The sequence below is a fragment of the Canis lupus genome, chromosome 24 (genome assembly GCF_003254725.2).
Source record: "Canis lupus dingo isolate Sandy chromosome 24, ASM325472v2, whole genome shotgun sequence".
Classification (NCBI taxonomy): domain Eukaryota; kingdom Metazoa; phylum Chordata; class Mammalia; order Carnivora; family Canidae; genus Canis; species Canis lupus.
In genome coordinates this window covers 1,772,718-1,796,920 of record NC_064266.1, presented here as the reverse complement: position 1 = coordinate 1,796,920, position 24,203 = coordinate 1,772,718, and the positions used below count along the sequence as shown (strand labels likewise).

Sequence of the window (24,203 nt, the reverse complement as noted above, 5' to 3'; positions counted from 1 at the left end):
CTTTCGATAGATATATTCAATCATATATTCAAATTAATTCATGAATCAATCATATTTATTTTTAAAAAAGATTTTATTTGTTTATTTAGAGAGACAGAGAGAGACAACACAAGTGTGGGAGGGAGGCAAGAGAGAGAGCAGCAGATTCCCTGCTGAGCAGGGTGCCAGATGTGGGGCTCCATTCCAGGACCCTGAGATCATGACCTGAGCCTAAGGCAGATGTTTAACCTACTGAGCCACCTAGGAGTCCCTCAATCATATTTCTTGAATTTAATTTTAAAAATTTCATATGTATATATGATTTTATAAATTTAATTTTTAAAGATTTATTTATTTATTTATTTATTTATTTATTTATTTATTTATTTATTTATTTATAGCATGCAATGGGGAGTGGCAGAGGGAGAAGGAGAGTCTTGATCAGACTCTGAACTGAGCTCAGAGCCCAGATGTCAGATGCTTAACTGACTATGCCACCCAGGTGCCCTGTAAAAATTTGATTTTTAATGTACTGAGTACGTTGCAAAAAAAATTTGACTGATTTTTTTTCTGAATCACAAAGAGGAGAAAGTGATTTTGCTTTTGTAGTCTACTATCTGAAACAATTTAGACATGATGTTATTTTCCTGATATTCCTTTGAGGTAAGTAGGTATAATGCAATTTTAACTTCTATTGAATAAAAAACTAAATGGGAGAGAAGACACAATGTTCTTATAACCCAAATTACTCATAAATGTTGCAATTGACAGAAGAAGGGCTGTTTGCATCCGCTTTAAGATGCACTGAGTAGTACAATAAGTTTCCTCTTATCATGTTGATCAAACTGTACTTGGATACTATGAAATGCGTTTGATGTTTGTTAAGGTTTAATTTACTAAAATAATTTCTTAGTGTTCTAGGAAGCCAAAAGTAGTAAAATGTAATTAATTACATTTTAATGTAATTTTAATTTTAATTAATTACATTAATTAAAAAGTGATTGGATAACTCATTCAGTGATACACTGGCAAGAACTTTTAATCCTGGTCAGAGCTATTTCACTATGTCAATTTTACATTTTTTCTTGAGCAAGTTGTGTATAAATAGGTAAATATAGGAATAATGTAAAGCAAAATGGATGGCTGGAAAGCAGACAATGCAGAGATATGGTTATTTGGCATTATCACAATTTTTCAGAAATACTCAGTTTTTATACTGCAAAAATGAGCCCCAAACTCACTCCACGGAAATCGATTTGAAGGTGGAATTTAATGCTGTTAATAGCCCATACCAAATTTACTCAAATATTTGAAGTTCTAGATGCTTTCATTCTGTTCTAAACAAATGTAACTTATTTGCAAATGGTTAAAAGTACCAAAATAATGGCAAGAATGCTCTTTTTTAGTTCTGATGATATTGCTTCATTTTAAAGCATCAAGGATGATTTAGATTTTTGGAAGAACAGAGGAGGCATGAAGATTTCTGAATTCCCACAAATGCAAACCACCACTGAGAGGACCAGCCTCAGGACAGCTGTGGTCTGGAAGCCAAATAGTGCAGCAGCAAAAAAAGAGCTGTTCTTTTTTGAATAATAATGACAATAGAATCTCTCCAAACTGAAACCGAGGAAGAACTAGAAACATTGTTTTCTTACTAATGTGAGGTTGGAAACATTGGCTTTCAAGTGAATTGGCCATGACCACACCAACACTTGGATGGGACCAGGGCTGGGATTGCAGGCAGATGTGAGTTTGTCATCTGCATGCCAACATTCAAACATTTTCTCCTTTTTCCTGTTAGCACATTGAGGTGGGCCTTGCTTGAGTGACACAAACTGATTACAGACACATGTTACCTGGAAACATGCTGTTTGGCTTAACATGAGGTCCATGTACTTAGTCCCTTGTGTATAAAAACGCAACATTTATCCAGGATATTTGACAAATGCTCAGAAATGTCTATTATGCCAGAGAGCTGTCAAAGAAGCAGTCTTTTCCAATGGAGAGCTCCTTAACCCCATTTCCACCAACTGAATAAGGACTTTTGTCTTGTCTGGGAAAAATCATGACACCAAAATGTATGACTTCAAAGTAAGGAGTGAGGAGGGGGATGGAAGTATGAGAAAATCAAGGTTACTTGTGAGGACCCAAGGACTAGCACATGCTTTCCCAAATATGTGATTTAAGTGGTCATTCTCCACTTATTCCATTATCCCATTTCAAAAAAGCTTGCTATTTTTCAAATAACATGCTATTTTCTACACTTTTTTCTTTAATATACAAAGAGTTCTTATAAATCAAGAAGAAAAAATTCTTTCCAAAGATATGAACAGAAAGATAAATAGAAATGGTTTAGAAAGATTTTCACTTATCAGTTGGGCAGAAATGAAAACTTTGAAACAAGCAAACGTGATTATTGCATTATTGCAGCAAACTCTGGCTAATGCATCTCTGTAGATGGTGATAAAAAGTGAAAAGAAGTTCAGATGGAGACTTTTGAATTGCTGGAGATAGTGAAGATAGGCACAATCCCCTAAGATCATGACCCTACTTGGAGAGTCTAAGAAATTATTGATAATGAGTGGGGAACAATACCAGTTAATGTGGTGCTCCATAAGTGAACTGCAGAAACATTTTATCACAAGAAAACTGCCCCATGATCCTGAGGACAATACACTATGCCTTTGGGCATTTACTGAGAGGATGTGTAGAAACTGGGATGAATAGGTAACATTTGTGTGTGTGTGTCTTTGTGTGTGTGTGTGTGCAGATATACATGTGTTTGTGTGTTCTTTTTTTTTTTTTTTTTTTTTTGTGTGTGTTTGTGTGTTCTGAGGGGCACCTGGGACTAAAGATTCTCTTCTCCATCATTCCAGGCTGGACTGTTAAGAATCTTAGTGTTAAAAGTATGTCAGGGTCAAGCATTAAAACACGACTGTAAGGTGCAATAATCCTGAGCCTTGCCTTTGGGGTTTCTCTCCATCTCCTTCAGTATAACTCAGTTCTTCAAGAATAATGTTTTAAGAACAGCCCAGGGCAAGAGCTCAAGGCAAGAGCTCAAGGCAGAGTCTAGATGTATGCATGGGAAGTTATGTCTTCACAAGGGGTAACAAGACTCCCCAGTAAACACTGCCATCATTCTATAAGATTGGCACTAAGTCTTGTGCAGAAGTTTAGTATATATTTTGTAATTGTTTTTTTTGAGTACATAAATAAAGAGAATGTTCTTCAGATAGTCCATGACTTCTGGCTTCATCCCAAGCACATAAATGGACTTAAAAACAAAGTTTATTGATTGCTGGACAGTCACCTTTAGGAAGGAAGGGGAGTCTGAAAGAAAAGCTGGAGAAGGCAAATTATCTTACTTTGAATATTCTTTCTTCGCCAATTCAATTAGAGAATCACTATTCTGTTTGTTCATCAATTGTTTTAGTTTGTCTCAATAAGAAAAATCTTTTCATGGAGGAAAAAATTGCTTTGTTATGTCCTTGGGTATGACCCCTCTCTATTTATGTTTCTGTGTCTGTCTCTCTCTCTTCTAGCTTGTTCTTACTGATGTCTTGGTTAGGTTGCCTCCCTGATTTTCATTCTTCTGTTTCAAGTCACTTAGTACCAAATTTGAAACTTCAAGGTCTTAATTATTCATAATATCTATATCTATCTATCTATCTATCTATCTATCTATCTATCAATCATCTATCTATCATCTATCTTATCTCTCTTTCATTCTGTCAACTACATTCAGTGCAAATACCAATCTTCTTCAGATATTCATAACATAAAAATTATATATAATATGTAGATATCTATACTTATCATATATATAAATAAAGAGAGATTCATTTTAAAGATTGGCTGACACTATTATAGAGGCCAGCATCTCAAGTTTGCAAGGAGGGTTGTCAGACATGGAGATAGAATTTTTCCCTTTTCCTGAGGGGACCTCAGTCTTCTCTCCAACTGAGTAAATGGAGGTCTATTCACATTCTAGTGGTTAATCTGTTCAAAGTCTACATATTTAAATCCTAATCTTTTATTTTTTTAATTAAAAAAATCCTAATCTCAACAACAACAAAAAATGCCTTCATGACCACATCTAGATTGACGTTTGACCAAGCAACTGGGTATCGTGGCCTAACCAAGCTGAGACATAAAATTAACCATCACAAGGTCAGTACTCACTATACCCCATCCCCAGCTTTAGATCAGAATTCCAGCCCTCTGCTGGTCCAGATGGGGAAATAGAACAATTAGGACTCCATCTAAATGCAGACCTAAAGGAATACCATCGACATTCTTGCTAGTTAACTGGGAGATATTTGCTACTTGATTTGTCAAGTAAATATAATGATGTATATCTTTAGCACACACTTCTGTTTGGCAGATGATATGTCCTTAACATGGCACACTGGTGTAGGAAATTATTTGACTTCCTAGTTCCATATGGTGACATATTCCTTTTGTGATACTAGAGTATGAGTGTGTTAAATTTTTTAGTGTGTGTGTGTGTGTGTGTGTGTGTAGGCATATGTACCACATCTGGAATTCAAAAATATCAAGGAACCAGATGTACATTCATATGATCATATATGTACATACACATATACTACCAACTCCTTTAAAATGGGAACGGCTTCATTTGTATCCTTTAGTTTTATTGAAGGATCCTGAGAGTGAATAAAACCATAAGAAAACATATGGAAAAGCAGTCAAATAGATTATGAATATAATCTACATTGTCTTAATAGCATCACAGAGGGAGGTGGGGCTGTGATGGTATTTACTGATTATTTAGAGTTGTTGTTAGATCCTGTATGAGGTACTTCTCTTGCATTATCTCCTCTGATATTGTGAGGGAGCATTTTCTTTAAACTGGGGAATTGGGCTCAGCAAATAAAGTGCACAAGCAAGATTTGCTCTCGAGTTTGCCTTAATCTAAATACATGTGGTTTGTTCCCCTATTATACTGCAGCGACATCTCTGACCATGTATGAACACTTCCAGAATACTCAACTGCAAATTACTCATAAGTTTTAATGGTGATGATGGGCAATGTGCAGACACTGCTTTGAAAGTCTTCCAGGCAAAATTATGCTTGATGGCTTAGAACTTAGGGATACACTGATCCATCAGAATACTTCCTCCTCTCCCCCTTTTTTCTGCTTCAGGATACTTCTCTTCCCTCACAGAGGACTTTGGAAGAGACTCTGCTAGCCCTCCTCTTACCAGGTTCCTTGGTTTTAGAAAAATTGTCCCAAGTGCCCCAAAGGGGATAGATTGTAGGGGATCAGTCTGAGAAATGAAAGAGGTAATATAAGTAAGACATAATAGAGACAGAAATGGACTTAAGGCTCTTCAGGAAGTACAACAAGCAGGATGTGATATTGGTTGAGTGGACTGGGAAAGGGAAGGGGAATGAGGTCAATAAGTACTTCAATTTCTGGTTTTGGCAGTGGGGCAGATGGAGCCAAGTTTCAGTGGTATTTTGTGTCTGTCAGTTGAAGGTGCATTTGGGCCATCTGGGTGGAGCTATCCAGTAGGTGGTGCTGTGGCAGTCAGAAGAGAGGGCACAGGGAGACATATCAGAGGTGGAGCTCTGAGGAGTCCAGTGACTGGCACATTGCCTGCTTCCCACAGGTGCTCACCAGATATTTGTGAAATGCATTGGATGAGAGGGGTTGTTATGGACACACTTGGATTGGGATAGGAAGTTGTTAAGTTTGCATTTGAAGGCTTTTTTTCTCTGATGGGGCTGTCATCTGCTGAAGGGGAAGAATGGGTGATGGTGTTTTAAGATTGAGCAGAGAGAAGTTCTGAACTTAGCCAACACTGAGAGGAAATGAGTCAAATAAAGAAAGAGAAAGGGGTCCTTGAGGAGTCTCAAGGGCTGAATTAAGGTGGGATGCTGTAAATAGTGGTTCCAGCCTGCTGGGTGGTATGGCTTTGTCAGCAGAGACAAAGACAACTCCCAAATGGTGGAAGTTGAGTTGATTAGCAGTTGGGGTTTCACTGAGTACTTACAATGGTAGTGAGACCAGGGAGTTGATATGATTGACAGGAATGGAGTCTGGGACTGTTCCTTCTTTGACTTTTTGGAAGAGTTTGAGAAGTGTTGTTAATTCTTCTTTAAATTTTTTGTTAGAACTCACCAGTGAAACCATCTGGTCCTGGGCTTTTCTTTGTTGGAAGGTTTTTGATTATTGATTCAATCTCCTTACTCATAATTAGTCTGTTTAGATTTTCTATTTCTTCATGATTTAGTGTCAGCAGGTTGTATATTTCTAGGAATTTATCCACTTCTTGTAAGCTATCCAATTTGTTGGCATTTACACTAGTCTCTTATGATCCTTTGTATTTCTGTGGTATCGGTTGTAATGTTTCCCCCTTAATTTGCATATATTTAAAATTTGAGGTCTTCTCTTTTTTTTTGGTTAGTCTAGTTAAAGGATTTTAAATTTTGTTCACTCTTTCAAAGAACCGACTCTAGTATCGTTAATCTTCTGTATTGTTTTCTCTATTTCATTTATTTCGGCTCTAATTGTTATTTCCTTCCTTCTGCTAACTATGGTCTTAGCTTGTTCTTCTTTTTCTAGTTCTTTGAGGTATAAAGTTAGGGTGTTTATTTGAGATCTTTTTTTTTCTTGATGTATGCATTTACAGCTGTGAATTTCCCTCTTAAAATAGCTTTTGCTGCATCCATAAGTTTTAGCATTTGTGTTTACATTTTTGTTTGAACCAAGGTATTTTTTAAAGATTTTTAATTTTTGTAAGTGATCTCTACATCTAAGACATAGATGGGGTTTGAACTTACAACCCCAAGATCAAAAGTTACATTCTTTACTACTGACTGAGCCACCAAGTACCACAAGATATTTTTGATTTCTCTCTCTCTTTTTTAAAAGATTTATTTATTTATTCATGAGAGACACATAGAGAGAGGCAGAGACACAGGCAGAGGGAGAAGCAGGCTCCTTACAGGGAGCCCGATGTGGGACTCAATCCCAGGACCTGAGGATCATGCCCTGAGCCAAAGGCAGATGCTTAACCGCTGAGCCATCCAGGCATCCCTTGATTTCTTTTTTGATTTTTTTTTTTATCCGTTGGTTGTTCAGGAGTGACTGTGATGAATTGCACGGACTGACTGCTTTCCATGGCATTAGGGAAAGACCCGCTGGAATTGAAGAGGTGGAAATCTCAGTGAAGAGAAGTGAAATGGGTGTGACTAAGTGAGAGAAGAATGTTCTGGTGATAGCCTAAGTATGGATGCAAATTTTAGTAGTGCTAAAGATGACAAGATCCAGGGTAAAGGCAAAGGAAAGCATCACCAGTGTGGGATGGAGAGGGAGCTTACTGAGGTGGGAAGCCCAGGACTTGAGGGTGAGAGGTAGAACTCATGGGTCCAGAGACATGTGTCACCAAGGGCTGGCTGGCATTGGGCTGAAGGAGGAACAAAGGGCTCAGCACAGAGTTCTTCATGGGGGCATGAACGAGCCTTAAGAGTAAGGACAAACATTATATGGTCTCATTCATTTGGGGAATATAAAAAATAGTGAAAAGGAATAAAGGGGAAAGGAGAAAAAATGAGTGGGAAATATCAGGGAGGGAGACAGAACATGAGAGACTCCTAACTCTGAGAAATGAACTAGGGGTGGTAGAAGGGGAGGTGGGCGGGGGGTGGGGGTGACTGGGTGATGGGCACTGAGGGGGGCACTCGATGGGATGAGCACTGGGTGTTATTCTATATGTTGGCAAATTGAACACCAATAAAAAATAAATTTATATAAAAAAAAGAGTAATGCTGTAGGCTCGGTAAATATTGGGAAGCCATGCCTCATTTGGACACTTCCTAGAAGCTTACCTTAAGATAAGGAACTTGGTATAGGAGGTTTACTTGGGAGATGATCCTTGGGGTGCAGAGAGAGAAGGGAGAGAAGGCAGAAAGAGAAGGAAAAAAAGCCAATGAAATGTCCAGTAATAAATGGGCTTCTCTGAGGGCAATTAGGGACATGCCTCCTGGGACTGAGAATTAGTTCACTGAGTGATGAGGGGCCCCCAGCTCTCCTCAGCACTGGCTGTGGGTTGCCATGGGGAGTCAACTGGTTAGTACCTGTCCTACGTATAACCAAGGTTCTCCATTGGAAAGAGTTCATCTTCAGGAAAGAGGCAGGAAGTCTGTAGCTTGTATGGCAACTGCCACAGTAGGCTGAGTACATACAGGTGAGGCACTGCCAGCTTGTCAATTGGATGGAGTGACTCTGGAGGGAGTAGTTTTTGGGCAAAGAGGAAATGTCAGGACCTGAATGTGACACTATGGATAAAGAAGTGACTAGGGCACCTGAGTGACTCAACTGGTTAAGCATCTGCCTTCAGTTCAGGTCATGACCTCTGGGTCCTCAGATCGAGGCTGCATCAGGCTTCCTGCTCAGCAGGGAGTCTGCTTCTTTCTCTCACTCTCTGCCCTTCTTCCCTGCTCGTTCTCTCTCTCTCTTTCAAATAAATAAATAAATAAATAAATAAATAAATAAATAAATAAATAAATAAAATCTTAAAAAAAAAGAAAAAGAAGTGGCTGATCTCACCTGATGTTGACATAGATGAGACATGCAAGGACACAGCAGCAGACCCTCAAGAGGGCACCAGGGGAAGCTCACCTACAAGTGAGAGCCAGGTTTCAAATAAGGGAGGAGGGCACGCTCACTGAAGGGCTGTGGATGTGGGAGGTGTTTGCTTGAGCAAGGAGTTTCTGGAAGGCTCAGGGATGTTAGGTGGAAGAAGAGAACTGACACAAAGGGATGAGGAGATGTTCAGAGCTCCAGGGAACACAGGTATCTGGAGAGGTTCCCATCTGAGCTGTGATCCAGCAGTATGGGCATGTGATACAGTGTAGTTCCTCATAAAGTTTGTCCTTGGAGTATTGGGGCTTTTTAGAAGGAATTATCTTCAGAGCATGTTTCTGAGACACTCTGTGGATTGACCCAGGAATCTTACTGCCTGTTAGAAATAGCAGTGCCCAAGTGTGTGGAGGGAGCTGTTCTCTTTGACAGGACCATGGGATAGGATCCTGGTTTCAGGCCACTGGCCAACATGCCCCAGGGAATGGCCAGAGCTGGTTTTCTGTTCTGAGGTGGTTTCTCCAGGTGCCTGCCAGAGAGAAGAGCCCCAGCCTGTGCTGTGTGACCTCACCCAAAGCTAGGCTGAGAAGGATGAGAAGGGCCTTCTACACATTTGTAATTTTCACATTTTTTAAATTGATGCAATCCTTTCTTCAAATGGAAGAGTTCTATCAAACCTAATATAAAGACAGATTTAGACAGAGCTGCTGGGCCAGGTCTCTGAGTGTCAGACACACTATGGCCTCTCCAATTGGCCAAAAGGAACCTGATTTGATTTAGTCGTGATCAACTAAAATCTACCCCTAGCTTGGGCCATAGTGGGACAATTACACATTGAGGCTCCCTTGCTTTGGCCTGTGTCTGCTGCATTGCATTTTGATTTGGGTTTGTTGAGGATGGCTGGCGGACAGAGCTGTGCTCCTGTGTGTTGGTGAAGACCCTGTGTACTGTTCACACAGACACTCTTTTATGGGGCTCGAGTGCAAGAGAAACTCCTTGTAGGAGTTCTGGCAACAAAAAATGTTTTTCTTCTGAGCAGCTACTTGTTATTTATTTATTTATTTAATTTTGTGGCTCCTGGGAATGCCATAACACCATTTGTCTGCCTATAAAGCTGAGGTCCAAGTTTGTGGTCCACCCAGCATCAGCGTTTGTGCAGAAACTTTTTGGGCATGGATGTTACCCTGGATTCCACTGAACTATCTTATACTCATTTTTCCTTTACTCTGTTTTTTTTTTTTTATATACTAATAGAATTATGTACCCTGTTGTGTTTAGAACAGGTAGAAGATTGCCTTCGGAATCATAATGAGTTTTGGTGACTTAAAGCTAAGTTTGAGTTGCCTGGAGGCAGACCCAGGGATAAGGGTTGAATGCAGTCATTGATTTGAAAATGACCCTGGGATCCTGGGTAGGACAGTGGGGAAGGGAGGCAGGAGGGGAGGAAGCCAACAGTGCAGGTGTGATCACAAGCTGGCGACACTGGGGGACACTGGGGCTCAGTCTTACTGTGGACTTTTGGGAGAGATGGTGGATGTTCCTGAGAATTGCTTCACTAAGGCGTAGGGAATTTGGAGTATTTGTCCACTCACTCCCTCATTTGTTGCTGGGGCTTGCTCCTGAGGGCATTCAATGCCTAGCACTTGGGCCTGCCCGATGTGGCCACAGCAACTGCTGCAGCCTGAAATGGCCTTCAGGCCACAAGTTGCATGTGTTTGCAACAGAGAGCAGTAGCCTGCATTGAAAGGTGAGGGTCAAGGAGAAAAAGGTGGAACGCAGGAGTTGACCACAGGAGCCTTCTGGAAGAGGGGGGGAGATATGTAAAAATGCCCTTATTTTCATAGTGCCTTCTGGTTATTATTTTCTGGAACACCTTGATAGGGTTTGTAATGCAGAGAAAAAGAACTTCAGTAGTTTAAGCAAGAGCTACCATCTTCACTACAACACATTCCCTGCAAATGTGACCTCACAGTCCCTATGTTACACAAATGCCATCACGGTGGCTCTCTCCTTAGGAGGTGAGCAGGAAGTCAGTCCTTTCCTTGAGCCTAGCTCCAGGATCTAGGGGGCAGAGGGTGGTGGCTCATACCGTTATGTAAATCCATCCTGGCCATTTTGGGAGGAGGAGCAGGAGTGCACATTCACCCCTTGGGGTCAGACTGGGACTGCAGCCCTCAGAGCAGGTTGGGCAGGACACTGAGTCAGGATGTGGCTCTTGGAGGCTTCCCCACCTGAGGTTGGTTGCCCTGTGGATCTGGGGCTGCTGCTCCCTCAGGTGTCCCTCCAGACCAGGCACTGTACACACCTCTCCTCACATTCTCAGGGCTTAGCTGAGGTCATGACTCTTAAACAGACTGTACGGAAAGTCCTGGGGCCACCAAATGGTAACAATATGAAAAGCTGCTAATTATGCACCTCCTTCTCCAGCCTGCTGCTGTTGGAGTTCTTCCTAACAGCTCTGTGTTCTCAAAAAAAAAAAAAAAAAAAAAAAAAAAATCCAGATCCTTGATGTGCACTTTTCCCCACTCCTCAGAATGGTCTATACCCATCTTCCACCAACTAAGAAGGAAGCACAGATAAAGATTGATACTCTAGAGGGCCTTTGGGTGGTCAGAAAGCTGTGGGCTGGCTTGAGGGCCTCTGGAAGGGATCAAAATGAGTCTCACTGCACCCCTCAGCCTTCTTTATGCCATGCTCACTTATTAGGCATGCACCAGACATGCATTCCCCTGCCTGCAACACCTGGAGCATGGAACTGGTGTATACTACTACCTGTGGGTCAGGCATGAGCAAGTCCTAGTGTCCTGAGTGGCTCACTCACCATCTTTCAGTCTTGTAAAATTTAGATGACCGGATGGGCCTTGTGCACCTCATGGAAACAAGTCAGATTGATGGTATGAAAGCACAAGGTTAATTCTGATTTTACTAATGTAGTGTTTTAATTAATGATGTTTTAATATCAATGTTAACTTGCTAAGTCAGAGAAATGATATATCAGTCAGCTATATCAATTAGAGCTCTACCCTTCATTCTGAATGTTCTTTAAGCTTTTGCACAGCAAAACCTAATACGAAGCATTTGTCATTTGTTGCTCTTAAAATAATGCCTTTTTATTGAGGTATCATTTATATATAATATGATGCACATGTATTTAGGTATACACATCCATCAGTTTGACACATGCAGGCACCCATGTGGCCCATACCCCTGTCAAGATACAGAACATTCCATCTTCTCAGAAATCCTGTCCCTTCTTCGCACTCATGCCCAAGAAGCAACCACTTCTCTGATTTGTATGCCGTATGTTAGTTTTGCTTGTTCTAGAACTTCATAGATGTGTACTCCATTGTGCCAGCTTCTTTTGTTCAGTCTACTGGTTTTGGGACTCATCCATGCTGAGTCTACTGGAAGTTTATTTCTTTTTGTCATTGAGTAGTATTTTAATGCATAAATATACTATTTTCCTATTTTGTATAAAAGCATATAAACACACATTTTCCCACTTTTTAAAGGATTTATTTATTTATTTTAGAGAGGGAGAGAGAGAGAGAGAGAGAGAGAGAATGAGCATGCCAAAGCAGGGAGGGACAGAAGGAGACAGAGAAGACATCTCAGGCAGACACTCACTGAGTGTGGAACCAGACTTGGAACTCAGTCTCATGACCCTGAGATCATGATCTGAGCCGAAATCAAGAGTCTGATGCTAAACTGAATGAGTAACCGAGGAGTCCCTACATTTTTTTAAATGTGAAAATTTGTAAATTATATCGTAAAAAGCAAGCCCTGATTTCAACCCCACTTCCACATCCCTGCCTTCAATTAATAGGCAAGTCCTATCATTCTCCCATTGTTTTTCCTCAGCTTTGCCTCCCTCCTTCCATCATGGAAGCAGCTCTCCAGGCCAGGTTGATGAGTTCCCTTCACTGGTCCACTGGGTCTGCTCTTGGTTCCCTGCTGGCGCCCTGCCCTCTTCATTCTATCATCCACCTGGCCACCACAGTGCACCACAGATTAGATCATGCCACTTGTCTGGAACACATCAGTGTCTGCTTAGTCCCTGAAAGTAAAATCCTAAATATCACCCCTAAAGCTCCAGTGAGTGGACCTCTGTTGCCCTTGCAGTCTCCTCCCATCCTGTTTCCTACTTGGTTTTCTGCCTTTCAACTGCACCTGTCTTTTCTCAGTGGCTCACTCACACCCAGCTCCTTATCAGCTCAAGTGCTGTTCCCCATGTTTCAAATGCTGTTCCTTTTATGCTTGGCTTGGCTGCTCCTCTCATTCTCCATGTTTACACTTAAATGTCTCCATCCCAGGGTAGCCTTCTCCAAATACTTTTAATGAAGTGACCTCCTGACCTATTTTTTCCTCTATCATTACTTGCCCCCTTCTGGCCCCCACTTAGCATAGTTTGAAGTTAAATACTTGTCTTCTTGTCTATTGCCTGTCTCCGTCTCCTCCATGAAACCACTGGCTCCATTAGGGCAGGGAGCAGGTCTGTCTTGTTGACTAGTATTACCCAGTACTGGGCATGATATGCATGCAGTAGGTACTCATAAGTGTTTGTTGAACAAATCATTGAGTTATACATAAAATATGGTTTTCCTAAAATGCCCTCGCTGGCCTGGCATAGGATGATGCATGATTGCAATAGTCTTCCCTCTCTTCCAGCCATGGGGTGTTAAGTTTAATCTGGCAGGTAAAATCCAGGGCAGTCAAAGGTGTTGAAAAATCACTTTGGACTTGGGAAGGCAAATGTGGAAGAATAATTTACAGAGATATTAATTTGTGTTTTTATTTTTCCTGTTCCACAAAGGAAGCCAGACTTTTTCTTGCCCCTTGGGCACAAATGCATATTTCTTGCACACCTGTTTGCACATAAAGATTCATACTCACCCCCCCCCATACTTCATTGTGATGGGTAGATAGGTTAAATCAAATGCAGTTTCTGCTTACTAAACACCATTATCAAATCTTGAAATGGCTCACTGGATTTATGAGTATTCTTTTCATTTATTGTGTGCTATTTCCACCACTACAAAGATCACAGTGTTCTGTATTCATTTATGAAAATAAGTTTGCCTTGGCATATTTTTAAAGTTTTAATTTCTCTTAGCTACACCGCAAAGCCAGTAACTGCTATTTAATTCATTCCATATTTGTCGCTGGGCACAAGCAATTCTTCTAGAGTCATTAGTGAACACGCAAATAAATGCCCTGAATGTGCAGGTGGGTAGCAAATAATAAGTCATTAGCCGACGTCTGCAGGGAGGAAATTATTCCTATGGAGGAAGGTAAGTTTTTCTGGGAGCAATGCTAAATCTCCAGTTAACAGGAAACAATTTCATAATTTATAATTCATGTGTGACATAATTTACATGATTTGTAAATTACTAAATGGCTCCCTGGTGTACATATATTTATGCATGCATTCATGGTATGATCTTACCTAATTCTTCAACATTTGAAAACCATACCTTCATGGCTGGGAAAACCTAAGTCTCCATTCCCATCAGAATGCAAATTATTCACTACCAGGATTTGTGCCCCTTAGCAAATGCTAGCAATAGGAGAATGTATTGGCATCAAATGCCCTCATTTTGGAGCAGCTCAGAGTTTTGTTAGCAGTCAAACTGGGATTTGGATTCTGTCACCTAATCCAATCCAGAGGTCCCACAAACTCAGGTTGAGAATGGAAGAGGGGATACCAGAGTGAAAAGGAGAAGATGGAGAAAGAGAGATTGTGGAGAGAAATCTGCTAGAAAACAAATGAAAGGGTCCCTTTCTGGAGAGGCAATGCTAGAAACAGACTCTCAACTATAAAGAACAAACTGAGGGTTACAAGGGGATGGGGGAAATAGGTGACAGGGATTAAGGAGGGCACTTGTTGCGATGGGTACCGTGTATTGTATGGAAGTGTCGAATCACTATATTGTACACCTGAAACTAACATTACACTGTATGTTAACTGGAAGTTAAATAAAAATTTAAAAAGAAAGAAAAGGAAAAAAAAAAAAAAGAAAGGGTCTCTTTCTTCCATACCTTGTCCACTGCTCTCAGATGGGGAACTCTGCTGGTCTTAAAAGTATTTTGAAACTATTAATAAACTGTGGTTTTGATTCTTTTTTTTATAAATTTATTTTTTATTGGTGTTCAATTTGCCAACATATAGAATAATTTTCTTCTTTGTATTTTTTGCATTTTCCAAAATTTCTATAACAAACATATACTTTTATATACATATACATACACTCTTGAATCTGAGATTTCTAAATGCATTGTTTTTTTTAAAGATTTATTTATTTATTTATGATAGAGAGAGAGAGAGAGAGAGAAAGAGAGGCAGAGACACAGGAGGAGAGAGAGAAGCAGGCTCCATGCCAGGAGCCCAACGTGGGACTCGATCCCAGGACTCTAGGATCGCACCCTGGGCCAAAGGCAGGCGCTAAACTGCTGAGCCACCCAGGGATCCCCGCATTAAGTTTTTTAAGTCCAAGAGTAAAAGATCGGGTCAGTAGATTGGACTTTTATGGCAAATGTCTTATCAGAGTAAAAATGGATAACGGGGTTAATATAACAAACAGAAAAATTATTTAAATCCTCCCAATTTTTCTTCTAAAATATTCCATCATTTGATGAGGAAATACATGATTTTTACTTTCTAATTTTCTAAAACACTGGGGAAATGCAGTAAGACTCAAAACCACAAATGATGGATGTGCAGTGTATGTTTGTTATAGAAATTTTGGAAAATGCAAAAAATACAAAGAAGAAAATTATAACCCCCATACTCTTACTTTTCTTCTGATATATCTTTTATTTGTCTTTAGAGTGTTTAGAAGAAATTCTACTGAAAATATTTTTTAATGGAGTCCTAAAAACACATGCAAAATTAGTCTAGTAAACCTATACATATAACCATATATATAATCTATATATCTATATCTATCTATATCCATCTATATATCTATATCTATAGACATATATATCTATATATATAATTATATATATAAATCTATAACCATAACCCAGCTTTAAAAATTATCTGTATTTTGCCAATCTATTTCATATTTCTTTCCCCCTCTATATTTTATTTTTATTAGTGTATTTTATTTATTTATTTATTTGAGACAGAGAGAGTATGCATGCAATGGAGAGGGACAGAGGGAGAGGGAGAGAAAGGATCTCAAGCAGATTCTGCTGAGCAAGGAGCCCAACACAGGTCTGGATCAAAGGATCCTAAGATCATGACCTTAGCTGAAATCAAGATTTGGACGCTTAACTGAAAGAGTCACCCAGGCACCCCTATTAAGTGTATTATAAATCTCAGGCATCATATAATTTTACTCATAAATACTTAAGAATAAGTGCATCTTTAACTTATAAGGACTTTTTAAATAAATCTAACTGTCGCATCATTAAATAAAAAATGTTAACAATAATTTCTTAATTTCATGTAATATCCCTTCATATTCAAATTTACCAAAATTGCTACTCAGTTTGAATCACATATTACATTTTATCTAATTATAGCCCTTAAATTTTATTTATTTATTTATTTATTTATTTATTTATTTATTTATTTAAAGTAAACACTATGCCCAAGGTGGGGGGGCTTGAACCCATGACTGTGAGATCAAGATTTGCTTGCTCTACTGACTGAGCCAGCCAGGAGCCCTGAGTATCTTTTATTATTAAAGCCAACTCCTTATCTGTCTTTCCTGTCTTTTCTTTTCTCCTCTCTTGGTTTCTAATGATTTGTTGGATACACTGAACTTTTTGAGCTGGCAGATATCTTACATCCTAGGTTTGGCTGCTTGCTTCTTTGTGGGGTTGTTTAATGGTTTTCTCTATTCCTGACATTTCCTATAAACTAGGAGGTAGACCTGGAAGCATGATTAGACTAAGGAATTGCGTGTTTTCTATAAGGATACTTACATATGCCACCTTACAGCTTACGATGAGACCTATAATGTTTGTCAGGCATTGTCTGATACTTCAGTATAAAGTTCCTTATCAATATTTTACCAAATCCACTGATGATCATTACTCAGATCTAGTGGTATTCTGGAACCAGCTCAAGCCTGTTTGCACCATCTTGTACCAGTTCACAAGAGCTAATTGGGACCATTTCTTTCCAACTCTGACTGAGTGACACCATATTGGCAGTTTGTAATCAGCCATGGTGGGAGTGGGATATTTACAAAAAATGGCCAATGCTACAAATCAGGCCCTTCTTCCCTGTCCAGTGTTAAACATTTATATACAAAACATTGCTTAGATCCATTATTTCATTCAAGGCTACAAAACAATGATATTCTAATTCTGCCTGCATTGATTAAATACAGGAAAGACAGCCTAATTCTTATTTTTGTTTTTGTTTTAACTTTTATTAATTTTCAGAATAATGAGCTCTTGCCTTGGCAATTGCCAATCATAACCAATGAGATTTTTTGTTTTTGTTTTAACATTATATGCTTATTGAGTTTTCATATTTGATGTGCCTCAATTGAACAAATCTCTTATTCTTTTTAGTGTCCAAACTGTTCTATCATAGGGTAGCAAAATCTTTTCAATTTGATTCCTGTGTCCTCTTGACAAGTCTAATCAAGAACCCATTCAATATGGCTTGCATTCTCCAAACACCTAATTCTTAGGCATAAGGAAAACTTTTACAACTGATTTCTTCTTAATTGATTCACTGTATTAATTGGCCATTTCCTTTCCCTATAAGATATATTGACCAATGTCAAATGCACATACCCTGTAGACCATCTTCTTGATCAAGTTATGTTTGAAATAACTGTCCGTGATGATGGAAATATTATATATTTTGCTGCACAATGTGGAAGCCACTAGTCTTATGTGACTATTGAGTACCTGAAGTATATCTAGTAAGACCGAGGAGCTGAACTTTACATTTTATTTAATTTTAGTTAACTTAAATGTAACAAGCCCCATGTGCTTGTGGCTGCCATATTGAATAGCACAGTTCTCAAACATCTACAGATTTCTACCTCCTTTAGTTATGTTCTCCGCTTATCAGGAGTTTTTGGGTTTGTTTCCAAATCTTTTTTAAGATTCTCACACTTTTTATTGTATTTGTACATTTTTATTAAATCATGTGAAAATAAAATAAAACCAAACTGAATACTTATGAGAGAATTTATGAAGGCAAGTCACTTAGAAATTGTTGATTAAAAAAAAGAAATTGTTGTTGATTTAGATGTGTGTAAGATAGCACTACAAGTCTGGGAAAATTACAAAAATTTATCAACTTTTCTGCACTCTGATAATTTAACAAATATCTCCAATCTCTTATGGTACTTAACAAATTTTTAAAAATGAGTGATAAAGAATCCATTTTGGGTGTGGTTCCTGGAAAAAAGAAAAACTCCAATCAACTGATGCATTCTGAAGAATTGACTCTTCCCACCATCCCCCTTTTAAAGACAAATGCATATACATATAATTTTAAAAAGATTGCATTTCTACTTTAATCTACTTTTCAAGAAATTATTAGTTCTAATAGCAGAGTACAGTTTTCAGTGTATTTTCATGTAACTCTTCTATTCAGAAGGAGATTTTTTTTCTCATGATATTTTCTAACTGTTATTGTTTGTGTTCACTCACGACTTTGGCAGGGAAATGGGGAACAAAGTGGCCAGAGACATGCAGAATCCAAATCTTTAACCCCCTAATGTGTTTCATTCCCAGGAAGCAGACAATCAATCTACATCCTGGATCCAAGGACTCTTGAAGAAAACAAAACCACGGTTTTGGCCAGTTTTGAGGGGTCATAGCAACAGAGGTGAGGGATGAATAATAATTTAAAAAAGGCAAATGTCTGGCTTGTGGTCCCTGAGCACTTAGAAGGGAATTTGGCAATATCAAGGAGTCAACATGGGTCCACTGTGAGTAAGTTGCCTTTAAACTGGCCTCACTTCCTTTTATAAAAGATCCGGAGAAAAAAAAAAATCCAAAGGGTCTTAGTGAATCATTACTACACATCAGGCCCTGTCCTAAGTGCTTAACTTGGATTTACTCATTAAACCTCATGACATTCTTGTGAAGTAGAAACTATTTTTATCTTTAATTTAGCAATGATTAAATTGAGGTACAGAAAGGTTAGGCATCTTGTCTAAATTACTCCACTAGGAGGGAGGCCAGGATTTGAATCTAAATTTCATCGGTAGAAAAAAAAATAATAAATTTCATCGGTAGATTGAAAAGGAATTTGAAGACATTTCAAGATATTTTTACAGAATATATAGAACAATATGGGCTGGATGATCATCTAATTATTGGATGAAAGACTGGATTAATGAAAAAATTTTAAAATGACTACTTCTTACCTTTTTAAATCTCTGTCTCTATGAGTTTGACTACTTTAGATACCTCATGTAACTGGAATTATACAATATTTGTCCTGGTGTGACTGGCTTATTTCACCTACTGTGTTATCCTCCAGGTTTTCCATGTTGTCTCATCTGGCAAGATTTTCTTCTTTTTAAAGGCTTACTAATATTCTTTTGTATGTATATACCATATTTTCTTCATCCATTTAAGTTGTCTCCCTACCTTGGCTATTGTGAATAATGCTGCAAAAAACATGAGAGTGCAGATGTCTCTTTGAGATTCTAATTTCAATTCTTTTAGGTATCTGCCTAGAAATGGAGTTTTTGGATCAAATGGTATTTCTGTTTTTAATTTTTTGAGGACCCTCCATATTGTTTCTCATATAAGCTACATCACTTTGCATTCCTATCAACAATGTGAAAAGAGTCCAATTCTCCAGTTCCTCACCAAAACTTATTACCTTTTATTTTATTTTATTTTATTTGGTAATAGCTGTCCTAATGGGTGTGAGATGATATCCTATTGTGGTTTGGTTTTGTATTTTCTTGATGAATGATGTTGAGTACCTTTTCATTACCTGTGGGAACAGATCTTCTTTGGAGAAATGCCTATTCAAGTCCCTTGCCCATTTTGCAATTGAACTATTTATGTTTTGCTCTTGAGTTGTAGGAGTTCTTATATATTTTGGATAATAATTCCTTGTTGGATATATGGTTTACAAATATTTTCTCCCATTCTGTTGGTTGCCTTTTCATTGTTGATTATTTCCTTAGCTGTGTAGAAGCTTTTTAGGTTGGTGTAGTCCTGCTTGTTTATTTTTAATTACACTGCCTGTACTTTTGATGTCCTACCCAGGAGATCATTGCCAAGGCCAAAGTGAAGAGGCTTTTCCCTATATTTTCTTCTAGGAGTTATACAGTTTCAGGTTTTCTGTTTAAGTCTTTAGTCCATTTTGAGCTGATTTTTCAGTATGGTTTAGGATAAGGGGTCAATTTCCTTCTTTTGCATGTGTATATCTAGTTTTCTGAAACCATTTGTTGGTATATCTGTAAAATGAAAAGCTACTGGGCAATGTAAAATAATGACTACTGATACAAGCAACAAGATAGGTGGCTATTAAAAACAGTGTACTCAGTGAAAGAAGTGAGACATAGCAGACAGAGATGAGTATATGTGGTATGACTCAACTTTTAAGAAAATCTAGAAATGGTAAAGATAGAGCACTAGCATGCTGATGGCTTGTTGCTGGGTGGAGGCAGGTGATTATCAAGGGCATAGAGAACATCATGGAGTGATGGGAATTTTCTGTATCATGATGTCATGGTGATTCATGGCATACACATTTATGTGTCAGTACTCATCAGAACAGACACTTAAAATTGGTGAATTCTGCTATATATAAATTATGACTCATTAAGTCTGTTTAAAGATGTAAAAGATTGATGTATTGAATTAATCTTAATACCCCAGGCTTAAGGCACTGCCAAAGTGAGGACCTTTAGCAAAATGTCACCAGGTTACACTACCTCCTAGCCTCCTAGCTGGAGTAACATCTTTTCCTTTTTATTAGTTTTGGCTTTGATGCTAGTCAAACATAAATATATTTTCATTAGAAAACATTTCATAGGTAACAGCAGAGAAAACATCAAGAGTCTTCACTTCTCTCCCAGTTCTATTTACACCCATCTTTCCCAAATGCAAGTGGAATAGAACTCTCCATATATTGTTCAGTGACCTGCTTTATTTATATAATGATGCACCTTGGAACCTCTTGCTCCAAGTCATGAGTCTTGGAGTTCTTCTATGTCAGTTCATATGAGTCTGTCTTATTCTTCTTTAAGACATCTATGTTTTGTGATCTGTAGAGAGGCAGAGACATGCAGCTATGAAAAGTATATATGTTGGAGCCTAACTTTGAGTCCTAGCTTTTCCATAGACTAACTATATGACTTTAGGCAAGTAATTTAACCTCTCTGTGCCTCAAGTAATTTTACCTCGTCTGTGAAATGAGGATAACAACAATACCTACCTGAGAGAAAATAATGCAAGGAAAGCCCTAGAACAATGTCTGGCACACAGTAAGATCTATCCAAGTATATATTATTAGCATTTATTATGAATATATAAACATTTATAAGACAACTCCCTTAAATTGTTTTAAATAATGCTGCCGTGAACATCGTCATATATACAATTTTCCAGGTATATGAGTAGTTTTCTAGGACACATTCCTAGAAGTAAAATTGCTGGAGCGAAAGCCTTAGCTTTTGGCAGCTACAACTAAAGTACCTTCCAGGGGGATCCCTGGGTGGCTCAGCAGTTTAGCGTCTGCCTGTGGCCCAGGGAGTGATCCTGGAGTCCAGGGATTGAGTCCCACATCGGGCTTCCTGCATGGAGCCTGCTTCTCCCTCTGCCTGTGTCTCTACCTCTCTCTCTCTAGTCTCTCTGTCTCTGTGTCTATCATGAATAAATAAATAAAATCTTAAAAACAATAAAATAAAGTACCTTCCAAAAGTAATAGATAATTACATCTATCTATTTGTAATTCTACCAACAGAGTAAAGGATTCAAGTTATCCGAATCTACTCTGATAATATAAATCTCCCCCCACCCCAATCTGGTGGACGGGAAATGAGATCTCACTGTGGCTTTGATTTGATGGATCAATATTTTCTTCATCAAGGTGGGTGAAGACACAGGTGGCATCTGATCGAGTTTGCCAACAGAAACCTAGGAAACTGGACCAAGCTTTTATATGTTGGCTAAAGCAGAACCAAACAAAATGGCAGTTAGCAGAGCTTAGTACAAAATCTCACAAGTAGGTTCAGTGTTCAGCAGGACAAGTTTGAGAAGACATTGCCTCTGGATAACAGTGTACATAGAAATCACTTAAGGGTTCCAGGCACAGTAAAATTGGGATCAGATTCCTAAATTAGCTTACATAAGAGTAGGCTGTCCCATATAAGGAAAGTCCTGGGTCACTCTGTGAATTTTGGGAAGAAGTCGATTCCCTCTTATTGAAGGTGTTAAGAAGGCTGGATATATTTTTGGACCTATTGTAGAGGAACAATATGTCCCATTATAATGAACATCTAAATTAGTTCTAGAATGGGGGAAATGATTGAATGAAAAAACTTAGAAATTCTATGATTGTCCATGTTCTCCAAGGTTAAGGTGGAGCAGAAAGACAGATGTATGATCCCTGGAGCAAGCAAAACAATTTTTTTTTCATTGTAGGAGAAGAATAATTCTTTTTTTTTTTTAAAGTTTTATTTATTTGAGAGTGAGCAAGCAAAAGAGGGGAGAGGGAGAGAATATCAAGCAGACTCCCCGCTAAGCTGGCCTGACTCAGGGCTCCATCCACCACCCTTGAGATCATGACCTGAGTCCAAACCAAGAGTTGGGTGCTTAACCTACTGAACCACACAAGTGCCCCAAGAATAATTCTTTTTTTTAAAAAAAACTGTAGGCAAAACACATAGGCTATTTTAGGAAAGTGAAACTACTCTGTGTAACACTGTAATAATAGATGCACATCTTTATAAATTCATCCAAATCCACAGAATGGACAACACCAAGAGTGACCTCCAATGTAAACTATGGACTTTGGGTGATAATGATGTGTCAGTGTGGGTTCATCAGTTGTAACAAGTATACCACTCTGGTGGGGGATATTAATAAGGAGTTGATGTCAGGGAGGCTGTGTGCGTGTGGAGCAAGGGGTATATGGGGGATCTCTATACCTTCCTATATACCTTCCAATTTTCCTATATACTTAAAACTGCTCTGAAAAATAAAGCATTAAAAAAATGTAAGTGTATTTACACACAGTAACATTGTGTAGAAGGACAAAATATGCAAAAGTGCATATCTTGTAAGCTTTGGCAAGTGGGTAAGCTTGTAACCATCACCACAATCAATATACAGAATTGTTCCACTGCTTTCCTGAATCTCCTTGCTGCTCCCTTTGTAGACAAAGCCTTCCTCCCTCCAACCCTTAGCAACCATTGCTTTTCTCCTTCCCTGTACTTTAACATTTTTCAAAAGGGAAAATACAAACATAAATGGAATCATACAATATGGTCTTTTGAATCTGGCATTTTTTCACTCAGTGTAAGATGCTTAGTATTGACCATGCAAATGCATGAATTAATAGCTCATTTTTTTTTCACTCCTGAGTAGCATCTTGTAGTATAGATGTACCCTACAGGTTGTTTATCCATTCATCCACTGAAGGACATTTGGGAATGTTTCCAGTTTTTGGCAATTATGAATAAAGCTGCTATAAACATTGGCTACAGGTTTTTGTGTAAATACATGTTTTTATTTCATTAGGATAAATAAACACAAGTGGCATTCCAGCATTCCATGGTAAATATATATATAACTTCAAAAGATAATCATATTTTGAGCGTACCAAGTCTGCATTCCTGATTTGCTCTCTGTCGTGGATCAGAAGTAAGTTCTAGGTCTAATTTTTCACACATAGCCACTTGCCTTTGTCTTCCACAGAAAGTGGTGAGAGGATCATGAGCATCACACAGGATTTTTAAGTTTTAGGATTTTTTAAAAATTTTTTTTAAATGTATTTATTCATGAAAGACACGGAGAGAGAGAGAGAGAGAGAGAGAGAGAGAGAGAGAGAGAGAGAGGCAGAGACACAGGCAGAGGGAGAAGCAGGCTCCACGCAGGGAGCCCGACGTGGGACTCGATCCCGGGTCTCCAGAATCACGCCCTGGGCTGCAGGCGGCGCTAACCCGCTGAGCCACCCGGGCTGCCCAAGTTTTAGGATTTTTAAGGACAAAATTGCTCTATTAAGACACATAGCAAGTGTGTAGGAATTTCCCTGGCGATATTTATGCAGAAGAATTACAAGGAAGCGAATTTGCCTCTTAAAAAATCATCATTAAAACATGTATGTCAATTATAAAACCTCCATCTAAGGATTAAGATGCCGTCTAAGAACAAGAATATTCTTTCATGCTTAGCTTTCATTCTTCTTCAGGGAATCCTGGAGTAACTTGTCACACATCAAATACCATGTTTTAAAAAGAACCAGTACACTGTCATGAAAGCTTCTGCCACTAATAGAAAACTAGCACTGAAGGACACTAAATAAACACTGGCATAGGAATAACATTAGGTGGGTAACATTTTTTTGAGAGTTAACAATATCTTTTGTTGTATCACATTGTTCATTCCATCAGTCTGGATCATATCCATGGATAGGATGGCCATGAGGTTCTTCTGTTCACA

General features: G+C 38.6%; 1 long non-coding RNA gene across 10 annotated transcripts in view; it reads left to right on the top strand.

Annotated features, from left to right (window-relative positions):
* Positions 1–24,203, top strand: part of LOC112673489 (uncharacterized) — an 82,103-nt gene that overhangs the window by 34,452 nt on the left and 23,448 nt on the right. For 6 of the 10 annotated variants that reach the window (XR_003144816.3, XR_003144815.3, XR_003144813.3 and 3 more), the window contains exon 3: positions 18,306–18,399. The exons of 1 other annotated variant lie outside the window; for it this stretch is intronic. This is a non-coding gene — a long non-coding RNA (uncharacterized LOC112673489). Of the gene's footprint in view, positions 1–18,305; positions 18,400–21,504; positions 21,631–23,952; positions 24,091–24,203 lie in introns of all 10 variants that reach the window. 3 more of the 10 variants (XR_003144811.3, XR_003144812.3, XR_003144814.3) reach the window with 3 other exon arrangements.